This window comes from Oncorhynchus masou, chromosome 14, assembly GCF_036934945.1.
Source record: "Oncorhynchus masou masou isolate Uvic2021 chromosome 14, UVic_Omas_1.1, whole genome shotgun sequence".
NCBI lineage: Eukaryota > Metazoa > Chordata > Actinopteri > Salmoniformes > Salmonidae > Oncorhynchus > Oncorhynchus masou.
In genome coordinates, this window is record NC_088225.1 from 2,084,404 (window position 1) to 2,103,868 (window position 19,465).

Consider the following 19,465-nt stretch of genomic DNA (forward strand, 5'->3'; position numbering starts at 1 on the left):
TTGTAGCCACTCATGTTCTCCTGAGCATCACCTCTATTGAAAGCGTTGGACGTTGGGCCATTATCCTTTCCGCCTCTTGGATACAGCCCATTTGTCTCCTCTCCTATACCGCACACAAACGACACCATATCTCAATAAAGCAACTGAATATATGAATGAATGAAGCTCCAATAATCTACTTTGCAGCTAGAATAAATAACTTGTGATCGCACACTATATAGGCTACAGCCTATATTCAGAGGCATATTTCCACATACGTCTCCTGCCTATATGCTCAATTTGTAATAGGTTAAAGATATTTACATACCATGGCAAGATCATTGAGGGTCTGGCGAGTTCGAGAAAGATAATATATTTGCCCGTTTCGGTCACTGCATTTGGCATACACAACCGGGTTAAGAACAACTATACACAGAAGATGTACCACAAAGGACACGTTAAGAGTAGCCATGTGTTCAGTCAGTTGATAAATCCCTGAACACTACTTCTCAACATTGGGCTACGTGCCCTTATAGCTTTATAGTCTCCCTCGTTGAAATACAATGGATGAGGTAATATGTAATTCCCTACGGGGGAAAAAAAGAGGATATTTCAAGCGAGGAAACTGAAAGAGAATTGTACATTCCATTTATTCACCTTGCAGAGCTGTTGACGAAATGCTGCGCTCTGGTCTTCTGTGTGCAGGTGTGCGCAAGAATGCTGCTCAAATCATTGGCTATGTAAATACTTATTTGAACCAGTACATCATCAAAACAGAGAAGAATGTAATGCCAGGCACACATTGCTCTTCACTGCAATTTATTTTTAAATACAGTAGCCTATGTATGTTTTGCTGTTACATTTGACCTTTACTCAGTAGGCATGATAGCCTACAGTATAAGCATTTTTTAAAGGCATACTTTTTATATCCTCTCTCCCAAGGGATGGAAAGTGTAACTAATCGTATAGCTACTCTGTTAAAGGAAAATAATAGTTGGACTCGACACGTATCTTAATGTACTCCATGGCATGTCATTATTTCGTTGTAAAACAAATTAACATTGGAATATAAAAAAGGTAATTAAAACGATTTATTTTGGACCTAATTTCTTATTTACAGCTAGATCAAATGTAATGATTAACGAAGCATGTTGGGAGAATTAGGTTAAGTTTAGGAAAACGGTTTAGGGTTAGCAAGAATGCAAATAAATAAATAATACTTTGACAATTAGGAACGGTTCTCGCCATGAACGTGGGACAGCCTCTGCCGCGGGAGATGATGCCATCGATGAATACAAACCACAAATCGCTTTCGCTTTCGAAAACAGCAGGTTTTCACATACCATTGCATTTCGTCATCTATCCCAGCAGGTAGAACGTTACAGTTTTTAGGAATGTAGTATCACATGATTTCACATGATTGATTTGTTTATGTAGTTATTCGTTTATTTTTTTAAATTAACTGTACAATGCAATTCAGCGCTTAGCTGCCAATGTTCTACACCATGACAATCAACGAAACCTTACTATAAATACGATTCATACCGACAGGATCTTTTAATGGCTTTAGTCCACAAAAAATAAAACGGTCTAAAACTGCATTTATAATCTACAATACTCGCTATTTTATAAGAACTCTGTCTGTCATAAGAGTGTAAGAGTGTAACTGATTGAGACAACCCCATAAATAAAGACATTTTCTGATCTGCTTGAAGTGATGTCAACAGGCCTGCAGGGGGAACTCTTCCCCCCTTTGGTGCTCTTGGGTTTTAAAGAGGATTTATGAGGACATATACTATAGTAGTTAGTGCTAGAAAAGAGAAGATATGGATGCTTAGAATACTTAAATTGCTGTATTAATCGCTTGAATGTCATTCTCAACTGTGTGTTATAAAATACAAGTTGAATACATTGGGAGATTAAATTGTAATTTTCACATACACAGTTTACAGAATGTATAGAAAGTGCAGTGAAACACTTACATGCTATGCTAGCTCACTCTACCACATTATTACATGCGTATTGCCTGTATAAGCAATATGTAATCATGAACTCATCTGTTGGCTACGTCATCTCTCCTCATTCACCTGGTTGAAAGTACAATGCTGTCTTATTTTGGTCAGATATGGCAGATACACACCTGGTTTTAGTTCTGTTTGCTTTCAGGGCAGTACAGGTACTGTAACCCATTACAATGTGATTGTGCAGGCCATTCTGAAACCCCTTCCCCCCTATCCACCTTTCTGTGGACTCATTGTAATGAAGGATTTACTCTTTTGCCCTGACATTGGCAGGATGTTTTTACAAAATAAAGTGCATCCTCCATATTGCCTTTTAAAAGGAAACTGACTCATGTCGGCAATGTCCTACATCTACGGCATATGAATCATGGATATGGTTCAGTTCTCAAATTCTGGAACGTAGTAGAATTTGCCGGGAGTTCTTTTGTTCTACTGTGAAATTACATCATTTATGCAGAAGCATACAATACATTTTTGGACTCACCTTGTTGTGCTGTGCTCACTTGAACAGGAAGGTGGCGCGGAGGTCCTTCGTGGGAAAATTTGGTCATCAAAAAAATGTAACTGTCTAGTTTGAGTGTTTGTTGCAGCTCGTTCCAGTTGCTAGCTGCAGCCAATCTGATGGCCGAATGGTAAAGGACATCTAGCCGCTCGAGAGGACCCTTATCGGCTGATCTATAAATTATGTCTCTGTAATCTAGCATGGGTAGGATGGTCATCTGAATCAGGGTGTCGTTCCTTTTTTTATGTCTCTATTTTAGGTTGGTCAGGGCGTGAGTTGGGGTGGGAATTCTATGTTCTGTTCTATGTTTGTATTTCTATGTGTTTGGCCTGGTATGGTTCCCAATCAGAGGAAGCTGTCAATCGTTGTCTCTGATTGAGAACCATACTTAGGCAGCCTGTTTTCGCCCTTGAGTTGTGGGTAGTTGTTTTCTGTCTTTTCTGTCTTTTCTGGACTGTTTCTGTCACGCCCTGGTCTAAGTATTTTGTGTTTTTCTTCATGTATTGGGTCAGGCCAGGGTGTGGCATGGAGTTTTTGTATTGTGGTGTGTTTTGTCTTGGGGTTTTGGTGTGTATGTATTTGGGATTGTAGCTAGTGGGGTTATCTAGCAAAGTCTATGGCTGTCTGGAGTGGTTCTCAATCAGAGGCAGGTGCTTATCGTTGTCTCTGATTGGGAACCATATTTAGGCAGCTATATTCTTTGAGTTTGCCGTGGGTGATTGTCCTTAGTGTCTTGATGTCCTTGTGCTGTGTTAGTTGACACCAGTATAGGCTGTTTCGGTTTTCATTTTCATTTATTTGTTTTGTAGTGTTTTGTATTGATTCGTGTTACGTTTGTTTTATTAAACATGGATCACAATAGACACGCTGCAGTTTGGTCCGACTCTCCTTCACCATATGAAAACCGTGACAGTTTCGTTTGTTCCGTTTTGTTATTTTGTTGTAGTGTTCAGTGTAATTAATAGATCATGATCATGTACCACGCTGCGCCTTGGTCCTCTCCTTCTTCCACCTACGACGATCGTTATAGAACTACCCACCAAGAAAGGACCAAGCAGCGTGGTAACGAGAGGCAGCGGGTTCTGGACTCCTGGACATGGGAGGAGATTTTGGACGGTAAGGGACCCTGGGCACAGGCTGGGGAATATGGCCGCCCCAGGGAAGAGCTGGAGGCAGCGAAAGCCGAGTGGTGGCGATATGAGGAGTTAGCATGGCAGCGCAACAGGGACGAGAGGCAGCCCCAAACATTTCTTGGGGGGAGAACATGGGGAGTGTGGCTAAGTCAGGTAGGAGACCTGAGCCAACTCCCCATACTTACCGTGGAGAGAGGTTGACCGGGCAGGCACCGTGTTATGCGGTGAGGCGCACGGTGTACCCAGTGCGTACACATAGCCTGGTGCGCTACATCGCAGCTCCTCGTATCGGCCGGGCTAGAGTGGGAATCGAGCCAGGAGGAATGAAGCCGGCTCAGCGCATCTGGTCTCCAGTGCGTCTCCTCGGCCCGGGTTATACGACACCAGCCCTACGCACGGTGTCCCCAGTTCGCCAGCACAGCCCAGTGTGGTCTGTTCCACCTCACCGCACTTGCCGGGCTACAGGGGGTATCCAGCCAGGACAGGATGTGCAGGCTCAGTACTCGAGACCTCCAGTGCGCCTCCACGGTCCGGTCCATCCGATGCCTCCTCCACGCACCAGGCCTCCTGTGGCAGCCCCACGCACCAGGCTGTCTCTCCGTCTCCTTCCCCTCAGGTGCTCCCGCCTGTCCAGCGCTTCCAGAGCCTCCCTCCTGTCCGGAGCCGCCAGAGCCGCCCGTCAGTCAGGAGCCTCCAGAGCCGCCTGTCAGTCAGGAGCTGCCAGAGCCCTGGTGAAATTGTGTGTGCTCTATCTTAGTGGCGGTAAATCGCCCATTGAGCCCCACTGAGACGGCTTAATGGATAGACATGAATGGATGGGCCTGTCTTTGGGCCATGTACTGTTAACCTCTGCCATGGAAATCAACTGTGTTCTGGGCCACACATTGTGTGGAGACTGCACCTGTACACCGTGCTGTGACGGCAATGGATATTTTACAATGTAATGTCTTAATACAGACCTGTCTGTAGCCCAGACCTATGATAAACCAAGGGCTATGGTAAATGAAGGGATGTACATTTTTACATTTTAAATATTTAACCAGTGCTCTTATCCAGAGTAACTTACCATCAGTGCATTCAATTAAGGTAGGTAAAGAAAACACCCACATATCATAGTCATCTGCTAGACAGAGATGAGCCTGTTATTCAATAAATTTTAGCATGGCTAAGGTAGAACTGATGCGCAGAATTGATACCGTTCCTGCTGCATCTGAGAGAGATAAGAGAGACCAACACTGTATTGATCCATGTTAGCATTCTGGGGAAATTATCTGTGATTTATAGTAAATTATCACTTTCTGTATCACAATGTTTACAGATGACCTGAAGCCTGAGGGGACTGACAAACTGAATAAACCGTGCAATAAATAAGAACCAAATATGTATAAATGTTGAACCACTACACATCAATAAAACATTTATTACCAATCTTCCATTGGTAATGTGCAGAGTTTGCAGAGTTTAACAAAGCACTCAGGCAGCAGCTCCCTTGTCAGGGGCACAGATTAAATAAGTGTCACGGATTGCCCCGGTGCTGCTGCTCACTCTGTTAACCAGTTCCGGAGGTCGACGTCACCGGGCCTTCTAGGCTGCACTCATCATTACGCACACCTGGTTCCAATTCCTCACTGATTGTATTTGTATAAATGTGCCCTTTGTTTCCCCATTAGGCTGTCGATTATTGTTCCCATGTCCGTTGGTCATGTGAGTATCTATGCGTTGTCTCAGCTTGTGCTGCGTGTTTTGTGTATTATGGGTCTCGTCCCGTGTTGTTCTACGAGGATTACCCTCGCTCTTTTGTTTGGGTACATCCGAGTGTTTTGTATAAGTGTGTCACGTTCTGACCTTTATTTCTGTTGTTTTTGTCGTTATTTAGTATGGTCAGGGCGTGAGTTGGAGTGGGCAGTCTGTTTGTTTTTCTATGATTTTGGGATTTCTATGTTTCAGCCTAGTATGGTTCTCAATCAGAGGCAGGTGTCATTAGTTGTCTCTGATTGAGAATCATACTTAGGTAGCCTGGGTTTCACTGTTTGTTTGTGGGTGATTGTCTATGTTGGTTGCTTGTGTCAGCACAGTCCTTATGATAGCTTCACGGTCGTTATTTGTTTATTGTTTTTGTATTTCGTGTTTTACGTCATCTATTATTAAATGATGCATTCACACCACGCTGCGCTTTGGTCCGCTTCTTATGACGATCGTGACAAAGTGTATGTTTTGGGTGTATTACAAATCCAGATGTGCCAGTCTCCAAATCCTTTATACCAGTGTGACCATAAGTATAAGCATCATACTAATGGCATGGTTGGTGTCGTGACATTGTATCATTAATGTGACGACTGCTATTCATTGAATTATTAACTGTTTATAATTACGTGATTAAATTAGTCAGGCAACCATTAACTCAGTAACCTGGGGCACCATGGGAAAAGTTTTTTTTATATGTATTTATTTTAAAATTGTATTTATCCTTTATTTTACCAGATAAGTTGACTGAGAGCACGTTCTCATTTGCAGCAACGACATGGGGAATAGTTACAGGGGTGGAGGGGGATGAATGAGCCAATTGTAAAATGGGGATTATTAGGTGACCGTGATGGTTTGAGGGCCAGATTGGGAATTTAGCCAGGACACTGGGGTTAACACCCCTACTCTTACGATAAGTGCCATGAGATCTTTAATGACCTCAGAGAGTCAGGACACCCATTTAATGTCCCATCCGAAAGATGGCACCCTACACAGGGCAGTGTCCCCAATCACAATGGGATATTTTTTTTGGACCAAAGGAAAGAGTGCCTCCTACTGGCCTTCCAACAGCATCTGGTCTCCCATTCAGGAACTGACCAGGACCAACCCTGCTTAGCTTCAGAAGCAAGCCAGCAGGGGTATGCAGGGTGGTATGCTGCTGGCTATTTAATGAGTTACCGTTTACAAAATTAACTAAAAATTATCAGAATATCCATTTCATATCATTCTGAAAGTCTCATAATTCGTAAATCTGCACAAACCGGGGTCTCACTAAATCATTCCATACCACACAAATTGAGTTGATTATTTATTTACTAACAAGCTAAAAGGCTATTAATTAGAACTTAGTACAATGAAACAGGTACCGAGCGGACCAACACAATATGACACGTGTTGCACAAGATGGAGATTTAGAGAGAGAGAGAGTGAACAAGGGAAAAGCACACTTGGATACATTTGTAAACTATACTTAGTTTAGCCCTAAGACCTTGCCCTGAACTACTGCTCTTATGGGTCAGAATTATAATTCATGTATTTACTTTTTGAAAGTCGCCGTTGGGTATCTCTTCGTGGACAGAGTTCCTCTTATGAGGTTGAGCCGACAACCTTCTTTCAATGGCCACATTTCCTTAGTTTTCCAGGTGTAATTCTCTGATTGTCGACACGATGTCAGTGTCCATTCTCTTAGTGGTCTGTTCCCTTGCACTCGATCTGTGAGAGTGGACTTCTGAGGAAGCTAATCAGCCGTGTCGATGCTCCCAGCTTGGGTAGGAGGTCCGTGTAGACAACCAATGATTTGAAGAGGATAACTGGTTGGTTCTTCTTGAATTCACCTTCTTAGATACAGTAATCAACCGTAGCCTTGATTGTTAATAGGTTCCTTTGTGCTCTTCCTCGTGTTGTGTTTTGGGATCACAACTATCCGTAGACCTTGGCTGCAGCACACGGTCAACTTAGTCTGCATGTAAATTCTTAATTCACAAGTGTTATACCCTCGGGCCACAAAGGGCGTTTCCATCTTCATGGCATGCTCTCTGGGTAGCTTGGGGCGTAGGAAGATATTAGGATTTTACTCTGATCTCGTTGAGACAAGTTCACAGTTCACCTTTACAAAAACATTCTCTTTGATCTGGGTACTTTCTACGCAACGCACAGTATGTAAACATCATGTACATATTATGAAAAATCTTCAAGTTTTCATTATAACGTCATCATTTCACTTCTAATAACATAACAGAAACGACATTGCTTTTCATATTCCATCTGTCATTGTTACCACCATTTTGGCTGATGAAATATAGTGTCCCAAAGTCCATGTATCGCATGTTGCAGTTCTGAGGTAGATTCTCCATAAGGCCCACACAAAGACATTCCAGTCCCCAACAGGACCAAGGATTCGTCTGCTGCCTTAAGATTTACAATGGGCGAAAGCTGTCACAACCCCTTCCCATCAATCCCTCTATACCTCTCCCCCTCTGCGGGAATGAGAGATATCTCTGTAGAACGGTGATCCACGGTAGCCTGATCCTCACAGGCCAGTCCTGACGTTGGCAATGCCATGTTAGAGAATCACACCGTGCAGAGGTATCCTATTTGTAGCTCTGAACAAACTCGATACTCGATACATTACATACTTGACCACTGAATCCAATGTTAAAATAAACATTCTGACTTGATATCTCTGAAGCACTGCTAACAAAAAGGGATTCGGTAAATGTAGGCCTAGAGATATCCTTGGTCAGGCAGGATGTTGGAGCATTAAGACTGACAAGGTTCATACATACAGCACATAGTTTCAGTTATTCAAATGATTCCTACTCCGTCTAATAGTCTCAAACAACTTCGAAATGAATCCATTACAGCTTGTGTCAGAAAGCTCATTTGGCTTAAAGTCAAACCATCATCAATGTCTCTTCGATGAGTTTGAATGTTTAATATACAGTTAACCCAATTCTAAAATAGCGTGGATATAATATTTTTCCTCACCACCTTAATAATAGCTGAAGATATTTCTACTCCACAAGCCATTGTTCAATATTATGTACGCTACACTAAGGAAAGAGACTTGTTGTGACAGTCTGATTAGGAGAGATGTTGCCAGAGAAGTGGGTGTCATTTGGGATGTAGCCTAGTTCCCCTGTGTATACAGAATGGAGTTGTTGTCTGTCTGTGAGTGCTCAGACTCTGTCCACCTCTCATTTGCCAGGCTGGGACCGTGGGAAAGAGTTAGACCTGTTGGTGCTGCTATATGGCAGCCATGGTGTGAAACCTAACTACAACCTCTATTGTGGGTGAAACCGTGTGGCATTTATCGAGCGGAAAGTGCAACTTGGTGCTTCCTCAAGACTTACATTGCATGCAAACTGTTTTGGATTGTTACCACAAGGGTGATTCAATATTGAGAGGTCTCATCATTCGATACACTTACTATGAACCACATATACTTCCTGCCATCATCAACACATCTCCTGGTATTCATCCATGATCGTGTCAAAAATAATACCAATGACTTGACAACACTGTCAAGAGAAATTCAGTACCATATTACTGAATTCTGCGTCCAAATCTAAGGAATGTCTGGGTTTGAACTATTATACTGTCACGCCTTGGTCTTAGTATTTTGTGTTTTAGTTTATTAGTTAGTCAGACCAGGGTGTGACATGGGGTTATTATGTATTGTATTTCCGTATTGGGGTTTGTAGTGTTTGGGATTGTAGTTGATTAGGGGTGTGTGTGTGTGTTAATTAGGTTGGCTGCCTGAGGCGGTTCTCAATCAGAGTCAGGTGCTTCTCGTTGTCGCTGATTGGGAACCGTATTTAGGTAGCCTGTTTTTCGCCTTGTATTTCGTGGGTGATTGTTCCTGTCTCTGTGTAGTTTGCACCAGTCAGTTGCGGTCACTTTTGGATTTTCGTTTTTTTCTTGTATCGGAAGAGAAAAGAACGAGCGCCATTCTCCTTGCGGAGATGGTGCTACATACATCATCACGGTCGATCCCTGGGATTGGGCTGGCTAACACGATTCGTTTTGCTTGGAAGGAAAAGGAGTTGGAGCCGTTAGGACGAGAATCTTTTGGAAGAATTATATTGATGGGGATTCTAAAGCTGACGGTGAAGGACGTGTTTTGTTTCCAAGGCAACTCGTTGGAGGGAGCATACGACGTCGCGCTATATACTGAAGAAAAACATGATGATATCCTTAGAAGGGCAAGAGCAGTGGGAGGTGAGAGGCCGATGTGCCACTACGAAATATCAAGTCTGGCGAAGAATAACTTTAGGGTTGTGACTGTTAACATGTACAACCCTTACGTTAAGGATGAAGAGGTGAGGGCTTTTCTGGGGAGATACATGGATAACGTTTCCTCAGCTAGGCACCTCAAAGACTCCCTTGGGTTTTGGAATGAGAGGAGAGGTTTCCAGGCCCTCCTCAGGGAGGACCCAAAGGGACATGGTGGATACCTTCATCCTCCTGCTATGTTCTCCCTTGGGGCTGACAGGGGGACTTTGTTTTATGCACGTCAGCCCCCATTTTGCAGGCGCTGTATGGCCTATGGACACATTTTCGCCTTGTGCAGCATGAGAAAATGCAGATTTTGTGGATCTGAGGATCACGAGGCGAGGGATTGTGACAAGCCTAAGACATGCCATGGGTGTGGCTCGTCAGCACACCTGTGGCGAGAGCGCCCGGCCCGTCAGAGGTCATATGCGTCTGCGGCAGGGGGGGAGCAGGAGCGGGGGATGGGGGAAGAAGAGGAGGGGAAGGAAACATGCCTCATGACAAGACTACAAGTCCAGAGGGGAAGGTCACAAGGAAGGAAGAGGAGCAAGAAGCGGTGGATGGAAGAGAGAAGGAAACGGAAGGCACGGGAGTAGGAGAACCAGGAAAAGCGGTGGAAGAAGGCAACCGAGTGGAGGAGAATGAGAGAGAAGAAAGTGAGGGAGGAATGGTAGAGAAGAAGATGGTGGAAGAGCAAGTGGACTGGGGGGAAAGTGACATGGTGGAAGAGATGAGGGGTATGGTGGAGGAGCTGGCGGGGGGGGGGGGGTGGTATCTCTCCACTGCCGCCATCACCAAAGAAGAGAATGAAGAGGAGGGTGCGATTGGCCGACAGTGAGGGGGAGGGGATGGCCAAGAGAGTGATGGGGGTGGGAGAAACCTCTGGGTTGCTGCTGGTTTCCCAAGACTCTCAACTTCATTTGGGTGGGGACACACCTAACAAGACTCAGGACTGGGTACAGGAGGAGGTGGGGAGTTTTTTGTTTGGGGACTCAGCCTCCCCAATTTTCTTCCAAACCAGCTGCAACACTGGGGAGGGGGAGGATTGTGGGGGTAGACCCAGGGTGCAGGGCACCCCGAAGCCAAACACTATTCCTGCATCCTGGGATGGTGTGATGGAGGAAGAGGGGGGGATGTCGGGATTACAGATGGTGTTCTCACCGGTAGATATGGAGCAGGGGAGCATCGGGTGAGTCTCCTGTTTGTTTGTTTTTTCTGTCTGGGTTTAGTATTTGAGTATATTACATGTTTTATTTTATTTTCTTCATGGAGTCTAATTTTACTTTTGTTAGTTTAAATGTAAGGGGTTTAAGAGATATTGTTAAGCGGAGGGTGGTTTTTAGTTATTTGGAGGGTGTGGGTTTTGATTTTTGTTTTTTACAGGAGGTTCACCTGAGGGATGGAGGGGATGTTAGTAGATTTAAGAGGGAGTGGGACAAGGGAGAGTCGGTTTGGGGTGTAGGGGGGGTGCACTCATCTGGGGTAGGGATTTTGTGTGGGCACAGGGAGGTAAAAGTGGAAGATTCCTTTGTTGCAATGCAGGGGAGGGTTATAGGGGTGGATGTCATGATAAGGGAGTGTAAATTTAGATTAGTGGTGGTGTATGGGCCACAGGTGGTGGCAGACAGGAAGGAGATGGTGGACTGTCTGACGCCCCTGTGTGTTACAAATAGGAAATTAGTGATAGGGGGGGATTTTAATACAGATTTAGGAAGAGAGGGGGGATAACAGTGCAGGCGCCATTGCTAGGCTAATGGCTTGCCATGGTCTGGTAGATGGTGGTATGCACACTACTCCGAAAATGGACGGTCCTACATGACGTAACTCCAGGGGGGTTGAGCGGAGGCTCGATTATATTTTTGTACCCAGGTCTTTGGGAAAGTTGTCTGGGCGGCTGTTGCCTGTTTTCTTTTTGGATCACGACGGGGTGCTCCTGCAGGTGGGGTCGTCAGTCTACCTCTTTGGTAAGGGGAACTGGAAGCTAGATCGGGATGTGCTGGAGGAGCAGGCTTTTGTTGACGGGTTTTATGTTTTCTTTAGGAGGCTTGAGGGTCTCCGGTCCATGTGCGAGGGGGTGTTAGAGTGGTGGGAATTAGTTAAGGTGAGGATTAGGGCTTTTATAATAGGGTATTGCAAGAGGAAAAAAAGGGAGGAGAGGAGGGAGGTGGATCGTATCCAAAGGTTAATTGAACTCGAATACGAGGCAGGCAACCTCGGCGGGTCGTTTGACTGGGAGAGATCCTCAACCCTAAAGGCGCAGCTCAGGGAGTTGCAGGAGCGGAAGGCTCGAGCTTCCCTGGAGCGTGCGCATAGCGGCTTTCTAGAACATAATGAGACTTGTTCTGCTATGTTCTTTAAGTTGGTTAGGGCAAGACAGAGTAGGAAGGTAATGCATGGTGTTAGGGAAGAAAATGGTAGTATAGTTAGAGAACCAGAGGATATGGTCAGGGTGACAACTGATCATTTCCAAGGTTTATTTAAGGAAAGGGAAATAGATGTAGAGCAGGGAAATGTGTTTTTAGAACACTTGTCCAGGCGGTTGCCAGAGGACATTAGAGAAGTGATGGAGGCCCAGATTTCACTAGAAGAGGTTGAGAGCGCTCTTAGGAGGATGGGAAAAGGGAAGGTGCCTGGGATGGATGGGCTGCCGGCTGAGTTTTATCTCAAGTTTTGGGGTATACTTGGACCAGTGGTCCTCGAAGTCTTGAAGGTCATCCTTGAGACGGGGGTCCCGGGGGGATCAATGGCTGTTGGTGTGCTGTCACTTTTATATAAGAAGGGGGAAGTAACTGACCTTGGCAACTTGCGGCCGTTGACCATGCTGTGTGTAGATTACAAGCTACTTGCAAAGGTTTTAGCAGACCGGTTGCGCAAAGCCCTTCCCTACGTCATTCATGAGGATCAGACGTGCGGGGTAGAGGGCCGCTCTATTAGATGGAACCTACAGTTAATCAGGGACTCCATCGCTTGGGTTGAAGATAGAGGACTGCCTTTTATGGTAGCAGCGCTAGATCAGGCGAAAGCCTTTGATCGCGTGAATAGATCCTTTTTATTCAGAGTGTTAGGTCGATTAGGATTTGGGGAGAAGTTTATAGGATGGATTCGTACATTATATGTCGGAGCGGGGTGCCGAGTTAGTGTAAATAGTCACTTGGGTGATGTTTTTGACCTCTCGTCTGGGGTCAGGCAGGGGTGCCCACTCTCGGCTATCCTCTTCGTTCTGTACATGGAGCCTCTGGGGGCTGCCATTAGGGCAGACACAGGGGTGGAAGGTCTGCTGATCCCTGGAAGTGGTGGACTGCGTGTTAAGATGACGCAGTACGCCGACACACTTCCTTGTTGTTGTGCAAGGACTCGTGCCTGACAAGGTCCCTTGCCATCTTTGGGGATTTCACTCGAGCGTCGGGAGCAGTTCTGAACCATGCAAAGTCTTCCGTCAAGTTTTTCGGAAGATGGCGCGGTAGAACGGATGTGCCTGGGGGGTTATCTCTCTGTGAGGGGGCCCTGAGGATTCTCGGGGTCCATTTTGAGACCTCCGGCTCTGCGACGCTAAACTGGAACATGTGTATTGCAGTGGTACAGAGGAAGCTAGCAATGTGGAAAGCTAGGTATTTGTCTTTTATGGGCAAAGTCCTGGTCCTAAAGGTGGATGTGTTGCCGTCGCTTTTGTATTTGGCATACATCTACCCATTGCCGGTTTGTCTGAGAAGGCCTCTAGTGAAGCTTGTGTTTCAGTTTATGTGGAGTGGTAGGTATGAGTGGGTCGCCAGGGCACGTATGATCTGTCCCATCGGGGAGGGAGGTAGGGGGGTACCACATTTCCCCCTCAAGCTGGACACAATTTTTGTTTCTTTCTTGTTAACGGAGCTTGCTCAGCCAGTGATACACCCGTCCGGTTACTTCCTGCGGGTGTTTTTCTCGTATCAGGCGAGAAGCATAATGGTGTGGTCTAACACGGGTCCTCGGGCGGAACAGCTGCCGTGGCACTTTGGTCATGCGGCCAAGTGGCTGCGTGCGCACCCTGAGGTTGAAGTTGCCCGAGTAGGTTTAGATCATAGGCACCTGTACGAGGAGGTCAGAAAGGCAGAGAGTCGGGCGCCTGTAGTAGGCATCTCGGAAGCGGTCTGGGAGGGAGTGCAGGTGCGGGGTCTGGACAACAGGCTCAAGGACCTGAATTGGTTGAGCCTTCATAAGTGTTTGCCGGTACGTTCCATCTTGTACCGGTTTAGTTTAGTGCAATCCCCCACCTGTCCAAGATCCTCTTGTGGCAGGGAGGAGACTGTGCGTCATGTCTTTTGGGACTGTGCCTTTGCCGGAGTAGTATGGGCTAGGGCACGGGTGTTGTTAGGTTTGGTAAAGGGGGATTTTGTATTGACGTGGGCCAGGTTAGAGAGGGGTGTAGGGAGAGTGAGAGGGACGGATAGGGACAGGTTTCTGCTCTGGCTTCTCATGAGTCTCTTTAAACGGGGGCTGTGGGAAGCCAGGCAGAACATGGTGAAGACAGGGAGAGATTGGGGGTGGAAGGGATAGTGAGGAGAGTGGAAGGAGATTTGAGGGGGAGGATGAAGAGGGAGGAGAGGAAGTGGGGGCAGCATGCTGCTCGGGAGAGGTGGAAGGGGGTTTAGGGCTGGGTGTCATTTAGATTTGTAAGAGGATAGATTAGGGACGGGGAGATAGGGAAAGGTGTTTTGTAGGGTAACGGGGAGGGAAGATGCTCCCCTGAGGTTTTGTTTGGGGTTTATGATTAGTTTAATTTAATTAGTTTAATTAAAAATATCTTTATTTGTGTATGTATGTAAATTATGATTTGTAAAGAATGAATGGTACTGAAGATAATAAATTATTTTTATAAAAACCAGTCAGGCTGTATTAGGTTTCGTTCTGTTTGTTGTTTTGTATTTATTAGTTATTCGTGTTAGTTCGTTCGTTTTGTCTTCACTAAATAAACATGAGTAACTTACACGCTGCATTTCGGTCCGACTCTCCTTCAACAAAAAAAGAACGCCGTTACAGAATCACCCACCAAACACGGACCGAGCAGTGTGTCAACTGGCAGGAGCAGCGCAAAGAAGAGCCGCGCAAAGAGGGGCCTCGTTTTAAGGATTTCTGGACATGGGAGGAAATCCTGGACGGAAGAGGACCCTGGGCTAAACCAGAAGAGTGTAGCCGCCCTAAAGCGCAGCAGGCGAAGAGTAAACAGGAGCAGCGTGTCAACAGGCAGGAGCAGCGCAAACAGGAGCTACACGAGAAACAACAGAAGCAGCTTCAGTGGGAGAGGCTACACCATTTGGAGAATTGGACATGGGAGGAGGAACTGGACGGAAAAGGACCCTGGGCTCAGCCAGGTGAATATCGCCGCCCCAAGGAGGAATTAGAAGCGGCTAAAGCGGAGAGACGCAAGTATGAGGAGGCAGCACGGCGACGTGGATGGAAGCCCGAAAAGCAGCCCCCAAATTGTTTTGGGGGGGGCTATCAGGGGGAGTGGCTGAGTCAGGAGACAGACCTGAGTCAACTCTCCCTGTTTATTGTGAAGAGCCAAGGAGGAGGTCAGAACCAGTGTTGGAGGTGAGCAAAGCAGAGACTGTGAAGGAGTTAATGGGGAAATTGGAGGAGAGTTTAATGAGGGAGTTGCTAGTTTGGTGCTTTAGATATAATATTCGGCCGACGGAGCGTGTCGGGGATTTAATGGCACCTGGGTCAGCACTCCATACTAGTCCTGAGGTGCGTGTTAGTCGGCTGGTGGAAAGTGTGCCAGCCTCACGCACTAAGCCTCCTGAGTACCTACCTAGCCTTGCACGTCCTGTGCCAGTCCTGCATTCAGGCTCTCCAGTACACCTTCACGGTCCAGTCCATCCTGTGCCACCTTCACACACCAGTCCTCCGGTAGTAGCTCCCCGCACCAGGCTTCCTGTGCCTGGCCTTTATCCAGTACCACCTCCACACCCCAGCCCTCCAGTAGCAGCTCCCCGCACTAGGCTTCCTGTGCGTGTCCTCGGCCAAATACCACCAGTGCCAGCACCACGCATCAGGCCTTCAGTGCGCCTCGCCTGTTCAGCGCAGCCAGCGCTTTCTCCCTCTCCTACGCTGTCGGAGTCTCCCGTCTGTTCAGCGGTTCTAGAGCCTTCCTCCTCTACAGCGCTGCTGGAGTCTCCTGTCTGTTCAGCGCAGCCAGCGCTTTCTCCCTCTCCTGCGCTGTCGGAGTCTCCCGTCTGTTCAGCGGTTCTAGAGCCTTCCTCCTCTACAGCGCTGCCGGAGCCTCCTGTCTGTATACAGCAGCCTGAGCTGCTAGTCTGCATGGAGCAGCTAGTCTGCATGGAGCAGCTAGTCTGCATGGAGCAGCCAGATCTGCCAGTCAACCAGACTCTTCCAGATCTGCCAGTCAGCCAGACTCTTCCAGTCAGCCAGACTCTTCCAGTCAGCCAGACTCTTCCAGATCTGCCAGTCGACCAGACTCTTCCAGATCTGCCAGTCAGCCAGACTCTTCCAGTCAGCCAGACTCTTCCAGATCTGCCAGTCGACCAGACTCTTCCAGATCTGCCAGTCAACCAGACTCTTCCAGATCTGCCAGTCAACCAGACTCTTCCAGATCTGCCAGTCAGCCAGACTCTTCCAGATCTGCCAATCAGCCAGACTCTTCCAGTCAGCCAGACTCTTCCAGTCAGCCAGACTCTTCCAGATCTGCCAGTCAGCCAGACTCTTCCAGTCAGCCAGACTCTTCCAGTCAGCCAGACTCTTCCAGTCAGCCAGACTCTTCCAGATCTGCCAGTCGACCAGACTCTTCCAGATCTGCCAGTCAACCAGACTCTTCCAGATCTGCCAGTCAACCAGACTCTTCCAGATCTGCCAGTCAGCCAGACTCTTCCAGATCTGGCAGTGAACCAGACCCTTCCAGATCTGCCAGTCAACCAGACTCTTCCAGATCTGCTAGTCAGCCAGGATCCGCCAGTCAGCCAGGATCCGCCAGTCAGCCAGGATCTGCCAGATCTGCTAGTCAGCCAGGATCCTCCAGTCAGCCAGGAACTGCCAGATCTGCCTGTCAGCCAGGATCCGCTAGTCAGCCAGGATCCGCCAGTCGGCCAGGATCCGCCAGTCAGCCAGGATCCGCCAGTCGGCCAGGATCTGCCAGTCAGCCAGGATCCGCCAGTCAGCCAGGATCTGCCGGATTCAACTTCCTGGCTGGGCTTCATCTCAGTACTGGGCTTTTTCTCAGTGCTGGGCTGCCTCTCAGTGCTGGGCTGCCTCTCAGTCCCGAGCTGCCCCTCAGTCCCGAGCTGCCCCTCAGTCCCGAACTGCCCCTCAGTCCCGAGCTGCCCCTCAGTCCCGAGCTGCCCCTCAGTCCCGAGCTGCCTCAGTCCCGAGTTGCCCCTCAGTCACGAGCTGCTCCTCTGTTATGTAGGGTTCTGGGTGAGGACTATTCGGCCATGGTCGGCGGTTAGGGTGGATTATCCATGGACGCGAAGGGGAGGAACAATGTCATTTAGGAAGTGGGGTCCATGTCCGGAGCTGGAACCGCCACCATGGACAGACGCCCACCCGGACCCTCCCTATGGTTTTGAGGTGCGTTCGGGAGTCCGCACCTTAGGGGGGTTCTGTCACGCCTTGGTCTTAGTATTTTGTGTTTTAGTTTATTAGTTAGTCAGACCAGGGTGTGACATGGGGTTATTATGTATTGTATTTCCGTATTGGGGTTTGTAGTGTTTGGGATTGTAGTTGATTAAGGGTGTGTGTGTGTGTTAATTAGGTTGGCTGCCTGAGGCGGTTCTCAATCAGAGTCAGGTGCTTCTCATTGTCGCTGATTGGGAACCGTATTTAGGTAGCCTGTTTTTCGCCTTGTATTTCGTGGGTGATTGTTCCTGTCTCTGTGTAGGTTGCACCAGTCAGGCTGTATTAGGTTTCGTTCTGTTTGTTGTTTTGTATTTATTAGTTATTCGTGTTAGTTCGTTCGTTTTGTCTTCACTAAATAAACATGAGTAACTTACACGCTGCATTTCGGTCCGACTCTCCTTCAACAAAAAAAGAACGCCGTTACATATACGGTATATTCCAACCATAGAATTAGGAATTAGAATGACTGGAATGTGTTATATACTGTAATCTAAGACGCATGAGGTGAATATAATTACGTGATAATGCCCGAGAAGCCGGTGTTTGGACGATATATTGGCACGGGTGTCAAGGGCCGGCCAACCGTGCCAATACATCCTCCAAAACACCAGCTTCGAGGGCATTATCACTTTTATACATGGGTTACCAAGATATTCAAATAGCGATTGACATATTTTCATTCAAAAACGTTATTTTGATGAAATTATTCATACTATTTCACTCTTCCACAAGATATAGTCCCCACACAAATCTAGGGTTGCTACCCAAGCCGACTGATCGTTCATTCTATCGGTTCGGTTGCCAGAGACGCGACCCAGATTTTCAATCTTTTTGTTCTGTATCTATGGACACGACCCAGTCATTCGTTCTAAATGTTTCATTTGCCATACTGGCGGGCAACGTTCTTATCCTTTGCTTGCTAGCTAGCCAACTATGGCTAACTTACAGTCACGTCAACATTGCAGCCAGACAACAACAGTAGCTGTATTTGCATTTGTTTAAGCTGTTTTATAGTGACAGTTATTTGGATACATCCATAACAATGAGCTAATGAGGCGCAATTTCGCCTGGCATAGAAAATGTGCTCTCTCGTCAGGACACTGTTGTTCAGAGGAGCTAGCCAACAACACAGCTAACACAATCACTTCAAACTGAAGCTGGAAAGACTGCAAACTAGCTGCACATCGTTTAGTTTTACCTTTTTAAAATGTACATTTATATGTATATATCCATTAAAACGATGTCAGCTGATTCATGTTGACTGGCTGAGACATGCTACCAGCCTGTCTGTCTCGTCCTGACTTCCAACACGTTCATTAATATGGGACAGCTGGAGCTCAAATTTGAATATTGAAACAATGTTGCAAATGTCGGAGAGACTGACAGCAAGGTTTATACAAATCTCCGCTGTTGAAAACTAAATGTCAGTCTAAAAGAAATGTGAGATAATGTCTAGATGCTTTTTTATAGTGGAGATCAAGTTTATAAATTGCCTGGCTGGGGAGATGAGACAGTGGATTGAACAGTCAGATGGAACAGAGTGAATAGGCATTTTAACTTCATAGATTTAGCCGTTATTTTAATCTAGTGGAAAAGACAGTGGCTGGAATGTGGTTTTAACCAATCAGCATTCAGGATTAGACCCACCCGTTGTGTAATTAAGCAATAAGGTCCCAGGGGGTGTGGTATATGGCCAATATACCCCGGCTTAGAGCTGTTCTCTGCACAACACAATGCGGAGTGCCTGGACACAGCCCTTAGCCGTGGCATATTGGCGATATACCACAAACGCCCAAGGTGCCTTATTGCTGTTATAAACTGGCTACCAACGTAATTAGAGCAGTAAAAATAAATGTTTCATCATACCCGTGGTATATGGTCTGATATACCACGGCTGTCAGCAAATCAGCATTCAGGGCTCTAACCACCCAGTTTATAATCTGTATTATAAACTGGGTAGTTTGGCTCCTGGATGCTGATTGGCTGAAAGCTGTGTAATAGCAAACTTACTTGTTTACAGTTCTAATTTTGTTGGTAACCTGTTTATATTAGCAATAAGGCAACCTCAGGGTTCGTGATCTATGGCCAGTATACCACTGCTAAGGTCTGCATCCAAGGCCTGTATCCACATAAGAAAAGCCCTTAGCCGTGCTATATTGTCCATACACCCCCCCGGGCCGTATTGCTTAAATATATCTGAGGATCTC

General features: G+C 46.7%; 1 pseudogene; it reads left to right on the forward strand.

The window, feature by feature from the left end:
* Positions 1–3,470: 3,470 nt before the first annotated feature.
* LOC135554856 (uncharacterized) overlaps positions 3,471–19,465 on the forward strand; it is a 44,400-nt pseudogene continuing 28,405 nt past the window's right edge.